Source organism: Hypanus sabinus, chromosome 31 (assembly GCF_030144855.1).
Source record: "Hypanus sabinus isolate sHypSab1 chromosome 31, sHypSab1.hap1, whole genome shotgun sequence".
NCBI lineage: Eukaryota > Metazoa > Chordata > Chondrichthyes > Myliobatiformes > Dasyatidae > Hypanus > Hypanus sabinus.
The window spans coordinates 7,374,178-7,380,601 of record NC_082736.1 but is presented as its reverse complement, the minus strand read 5'-3'; the positions used below and the strand labels follow the sequence as shown (position 1 = coordinate 7,380,601).

Here is a 6,424-nt window from a genome sequence, read left to right as displayed (position 1 = left end):
ATTGAAAGACGGAGTTGGGCTGGAATGAGAGCACCTGGTTTGGTAATCCTAGAAGATAATAGGTGACTGAATGGCTGGAGAAAAGTGAGACTCTGCTGGGGGAAGGACACGTGTGAAAGGCTCCAGTATCTCAGTGACCAAACATCAAGGAGATTCTGTTCACCGGGGTGTGTTCTGAAACGTGCATAAAACGAGGGTATGAATTCCTCGTTATTATAGTGGTTAGTATCCCCGCCTGTCACGCGGGAGACCGGGGTTCAATTCCCCGACGGGGAGTTACAAATTTTACTGCACCATTCAAGGGGAGTTTTGTCTTAAGACAAATTTAAAGTGGACAAAGAATTTGTGTTACGCTAAATCAGTTCATTCGGCATTGGCAAGGTGGAATATAGTTCGGACTGTTGTGACCCCGGGACAGTAGAGCATCACAGCAAAGAATGAAGCTAATCGGGGGCGGGGGCGGGGGCGGGGGTGGGGGGGAGTTCATTATAACAGAATCACTCAGTACAATTGAGGGGTTCAGACTTCACTGTTAACCCACCTTCCGTATGTCTGGGCCCCCTACAACACACTCAACAACTCGAGCACTTAGTACAAATTCTACAGTACAGTTGGGAAAGGATTAGTTAAAGTAAACTTCATAGTCTGTGGTGTTTGTGGCGGCTGAGGGTGAAACTGACTGTTATCAAAGTTGCTTTGGCGCTGAGGGCATCTTTGAACTCAGTGGCGAGACTGTCCATAAACAAGGTGCACCTCTCACTGACGCCCCACCTTTTACCAGTAACTGTCCTCCGCCTTCTCCCCATGTTTCTTGAAGTGAATCAAAGAAGTGCAAAATCCATAATTTAGAATAGTTGTTTTTTTTCCCCTCTAAATAACACTATACAATGTTCAGATCAAAATAAATACCAGTCACAAATGGGTGACAAGTCAAATGCATTTAAAGCAAGTAACGTTCAAACAAAATTTAGAATGAAATTGTAAACAGCTTTAATATAGTAATGATGAGCAACAATGTGGTCACAGTCATCTTTATTAAATATAAAACAGAATACAAGTTAAAATAACATTCAAATCATACAGGGCAGCTGTCACAATATATTTATACAACGGTCAATATTAATGAGACAATGGTAGAGCAGTCCAGGGAGTCTCCAGTCCTCACACAAATATTATCAACTCCCTTAACAGCTTGAAGCATTTGATTTCATCTGAAATTATTGTAAACCACTCAGAATTTTACTTAACTCTTTTCATCTAACACAAGTAACAATCTACATTTCCTTTAACCTGGACTCACTTAATCATCATTTGCAATAACATTCATTACAATCGAGTAAATCAGTGTATTTCTGAAATACTTTGTTTATCTACTTTACAAATTTATTAAGGTGCCCATCTGCTTTTTGTGCAATGCAGTGTATCATATGTCACTCTGGAGTGTGAAGGAAACACTTCAGTATAACATGACATTTTAGTTCAAAGTGCATAAAAGTCTCCATATTGGTCATTCTCCCATCGAGCTTTTGAGAGATTTACACCAACCTCTTCAAGAACTCGCAAGACACTACTGGGGTGAGCTTTGTTGTAACTGTACCTGTGGGGGGCAGGGGTAAAACAGGTTCCTACTACTTCCTCCTCAGACATTAGTAAGAGTTGTGTCTTGTTAAACATGGAATAGTACAGCACATTACAGGCCCTTCAGCCCACAATGTTGTGCCGACCCTCAAACCCTGCCTCCCATATAACCCCCCATCTTAAGTTCCTCCATATTCCTGTCTAGTAGTCTCTTAAACATTGAGTTAGCCTCGATTACACTTTCCTGTTCTTTCTGACTCTATTTCTCTAACTTTTTTTTTCATCTTCTCTGCTCTTACTGTGAGGAGCAACCAATTATTTTCGCATTTCTCTCCAGGTGAACACCACAGTGAAACACAATAAAACACACACAAACCTGAAAGTTTCCTCTCTCCTTTATCTGTACTTCTGTAAGCACTCCCTTCTTCCATTCCACCCCCTTCTCAACATACTTAATTCTTTCTGCTCCACAATGTACGAATAAACAAGCCACCGAGTCGTCTTAGATGTCAAGTAAGAGACTCTCACGTGACCATTCAGACACACAATCAAGGCACTCACTCGTACTTCAGAATTCCCTTTCTTTCGTGCATCATGGGGTCAAATCCACCCCAAGGCATATGCATGATGACCAATGGGATTCAATCCAGCATGAGGCATCCTCTTTTCCCATCGATTCATGGGACCTAGCCCAGCCCGAGGCAGCCACAGTTTCCCTCTATTCCCTCAGCTGATTCAAACCCACCTAATGCTCCTTCTTTACTGTTGCAGCCTTCCGACGGTGGACAAAGGTGATGGACTACTCCACACAGGAGGAATTCTGTTTGAGGACTGATTGGCTACAGGGGCTGAATTCCTTTCTCCTGTAAAACAAAGCCAAGGGTTCAGCTTCTCAGAGGAAACTCCATGTTTCCACCATCACCCAGTAGCTGGAATCTGAAAACTCGCACTCGTTCTTCAATCAAACCTTAGTTACCTGTGCACAAGGAGAAAAACATGGCCTCTGAAACAAACTGTTCTCAAGTTTGAACAAAGAAATATCACTTTTTACAGAGTTGTTTATTCAGAGACTGGTAATGACCAAATGGTAATCTCCTCGCCCACCCCCACTCTCCACTTCCCGCAGCGATTGCTCCCTATGTGACTCCCTTGCCCACTCAACCCTCCCGACTGATCCCCCTCCTGGTACTTACACTTGCAAAGTGTCATACCCACCCCTACCCCTCCTCCCTCACTACCATTCAGGGCCCTAAACAGTCCTTCCAGGTGAGGCAAAAATTCACCTGCGAGTCTGTTGGGGATGTCTACTGTATCCAGTGGTCCCGGTGTGGCCTCCTGTATATCAGAGCAACCTGATGTAGATTGGAGAACACTTCGTCAAGCATCTTCGCTCCGTCTGCCAGGAAAAGTGGCATCTCCTCGTGGCTATTATTTCAATTCCACTTCCTGTTCCCTTTCCAATATGTCAGTCCATCACCACCTCTACTGCCACAATGAGTCCACAAACAGGTTGGAGGAGCAACGCCTTATATTCCAAAAGGGTAGCCTCCAACCTGATGGCATGAACATCAATTTCTTGCACTTCCACTAATTGCCCCCTGCTCTCCTTCACCATTCCACATTCCTTTTCCTTCTCCTTCTTAATCTCCTTACCTGTCCATCCCCTCCTTCTCCCTTTCTTCCACGGTCTTCTCTTCTCTGCTATCAGATTCCCCTTCCTCTAGCCCTTCATCTCTATCACCAATCTATTTCCTTAGCCCGTCCCCTCTCCCAGTTTCACACATCACCTACCATTTTCACTTCTTCCTTCCCTCCCGCACCTTCATAATTGGACTTCTCTTCTTTTTTTCAAATCATGATTAAGGGTCTCTGCTCAAACGCACATTGAATCTTTACTCTTTATCATAGATGCTGCCTGGCCTGCTGAGTTCCTCCAGCATTTTGTGTGTGTTGCTTTGGATTTCCAGCATCTGCACATTTTCTCCTGTTTGAAATGGAATTGTTTATGTTCAAATTCCTTATTTGTCTGTTTAATCCACCTTGAAACTACGATAATACAGTATTAGTAGCCAAATCAATCTGCACATTAAATGCCAATAATAATCAAGAATTAGTGAAGCAACTGTTACATGGCAATCTGTCACTTGAATCATTATCTTGTCTTGGAATGTGAAATGGGTCCATCCCCTGCTGTGCAAAGGGAAGTTCTGCTCTTCGAAGCCCTTTCTTGCCCAGGTTGACTGCACACTACCTGTAAACTATCCATGCTTGAGCAGTAGCTGTACCCTAGCCTTGTTGCAACTTCAGCTGACTCAGCCACTGAAAGGTGGCTCACCCTGGCTCACTTCGCAGAACAGGACAGACCTCCCAAATAGTTGGACCACACACATACCCCTTTTAGACATGGCTAACAAATTCTGCCGCATCGAATATTGTGCTCCGTGGAATTCCCAGTCAGTGCTCAATGTTCAAAAGTTTAAAGCACATTTATTACTAAAATTATGCTGACATTATACAACCTTGAGATTCCTCTCCTAACAGGCAGCCATGAAACAAAGGAACATAAATGGAATAAAACAAAAAAAAAGAGGACCGTCAAACACTCAACGTGCAGAGAGAAAAAAACATGCAAACGGACAGAGAGCCTAAAGTTCAGCGCAGGGCAGAGTAAACATCGTGGAGCAGTGATCTGAACCAACGTGTTCAGTTGGATATGGGTGCCTCCTGGAAGAGAGCGTTCCTCAGCCTGGACCTGATGGACTGAAAGTTCCATTTTCATGCAGTGTGTCGCTGCAAATCTGAACATTGTTCACTCGGTTTGATGACATTTCACTTCTTTAAATGACTTGTAATTTCTTCATACATCAGACTCCAGCATTTTACCCTCAACACTTGTGAAATTAACAGGTCGACAATTACCTTCTGTTGTATTCTAACTTGAACAATGGACGTAGTTGAGGTTTTTCATTCCAATGGGACCTTCCTGGAACACAGTGTGTTCTGGCAAACAGCAACTTCTACCTGCACATTCTCTCCAGCCACTTCCCTGTTAAACTCTTGAGTGCAGGTCATTGTGACCTGGTGATGTTAACTTTTAGTCTCATTCGATATTTTTCTCATGATGGTGAGTGTTGTAAGTTATTGCACAGTGTTGAAATGTCAACCAATATATCAGTGAGATGTGTCCCATGTCCCCAGTGTGAACGATATTCACATATTGAGTTTAATTTATTACAATTTTATTTGTTAGATTAGCTATTGAGGCTCTTGCCACTGGTTCCTGAATTATTCTCAGTCTGTTAGTCTATCTAACAGCTTTCTGTTAGATAGACTAACTAAAAGTCAGCAGCTTTCTGTCCAGCGACTTCTGCAGTAAAGCCACAAATCCCTTGTGCGCTCCTGTCATACTTGGTGCCCCATCAGTAGCTACTGACACCAGGTGGGTGGACTTTATTACTTTGGCTCTTAAACAATTCAAGACAGCCTCACAGATGTCCTCCCCCAGTGTTTGGCCTTTTAGAGGTATCAACTCAATCATTTCTTCCTGTGGCCCGGCAGAGTTTACATACCGGCAGAACAGCGCTATTTGTTCAATATCACCTTTGTCTTTAGACTCGTCACAGGCAATCGAGTAGGCCACAGCTGAATTGATGTCTTTAATTTACTGTCTTGTGATGTCTTCTGCCATTTTTATGGTTCTGTCTTTGACAGTATTTGCAGAGAGGGGCATATCCCTGATTTTCTGCTGAATTTCACTCTTGTTTTTAAGTCCGTGAATAGATGTTCTGAAGTCTTAATGAAAGATACTTTTATATATTCACCATCTGTAAACTGCTTCCCGTGCCTGACTATTTCCTGAGCGGCACAAAACTAGCATATGTCATTGATTTTCCAGACATCATCCACTTCTTGAAATGATTTTTGCTCAGATCAACCTTCCGCATCAGTTCTGAAACGACTTTTTTTCTCTCATTACCATCCGAGTATTTTGGAGCAAAGGCTGCGTGTTTATTTTGGAACTGTCTTGCGACTTTTGACTTTTTGTTGTTTGCTAGTTTCTCATTGCATATTAAGCATATCGGTAAACCAGTCTCGTCAGCAGTGAAAGCAAATGAATCTGCCCACGTATCATTAAACGTTCTGTTTTCTTCAATCACGTTTCTTTTTTCAGAATTCTCCATAGTTAGCCGACCTTGGATCGAAAAATTAAAGAAAACGTGCACTGGCGGGTGTCAGGCATTGGCAGCGGTGACGTATATTAATAGCGGCAAAAAACACGTTTTATTTAGATTGTACAAGATCACCATAATCTTCAAATTTAGAATAACATTTCAAAAACTAACAAACTAACATAAAATACATTTTAATCAAACACTCATTGTTTATTTTCCAAAGCCACAGGGAGCTGCAGCACAGAGATGAAAGAGCCGCACGCGGCTCTGGAGCCGTGGGTTGCCGACACCTGACCTAGGCTTATCCATGGCCCTCTAATCTCCTAAACTCCATGTATCCATCTGGGAGTTTGTTAAAAGACCCTATCATCTCCGCCTGCACCACGGTCGCTGTCAGCCCATTCCATGCACTCGCCATGGATAGGAAAGGTCGAGAGGGATACGGGCCTAATGCAGGCAGATGGAACGAGTTCAGCTTGACAACTTGGTTGGCGTCGATGAGTTGTACCAAAGGGATGGTTTCAGTTCTGTATAAATCACAGACTTTATTTTGGGAGGTTAAACCAGGGCAGGATATACACAGTGAATGACAGGCTCCTGGGAAGTTTTCATGAACAGTGACCTTATTGGCTTCTGCCCCCAGTCCTCTGCCAGCTCATTCGGGATACTAGTTA

The 6,424-nt window shown here is 43.1% G+C and overlaps 1 non-coding gene across 1 annotated transcript; it reads left to right on the top strand.

The window, feature by feature from the left end:
* Positions 1-204: 204 nt before the first annotated feature.
* On the top strand, positions 205-276 carry trnad-guc (transfer RNA aspartic acid (anticodon GUC)). Its single transcript has one exon. It is a non-coding gene; the product is annotated as a tRNA-Asp (tRNA).
* Positions 277-6,424: the final 6,148 nt, after the last annotated feature.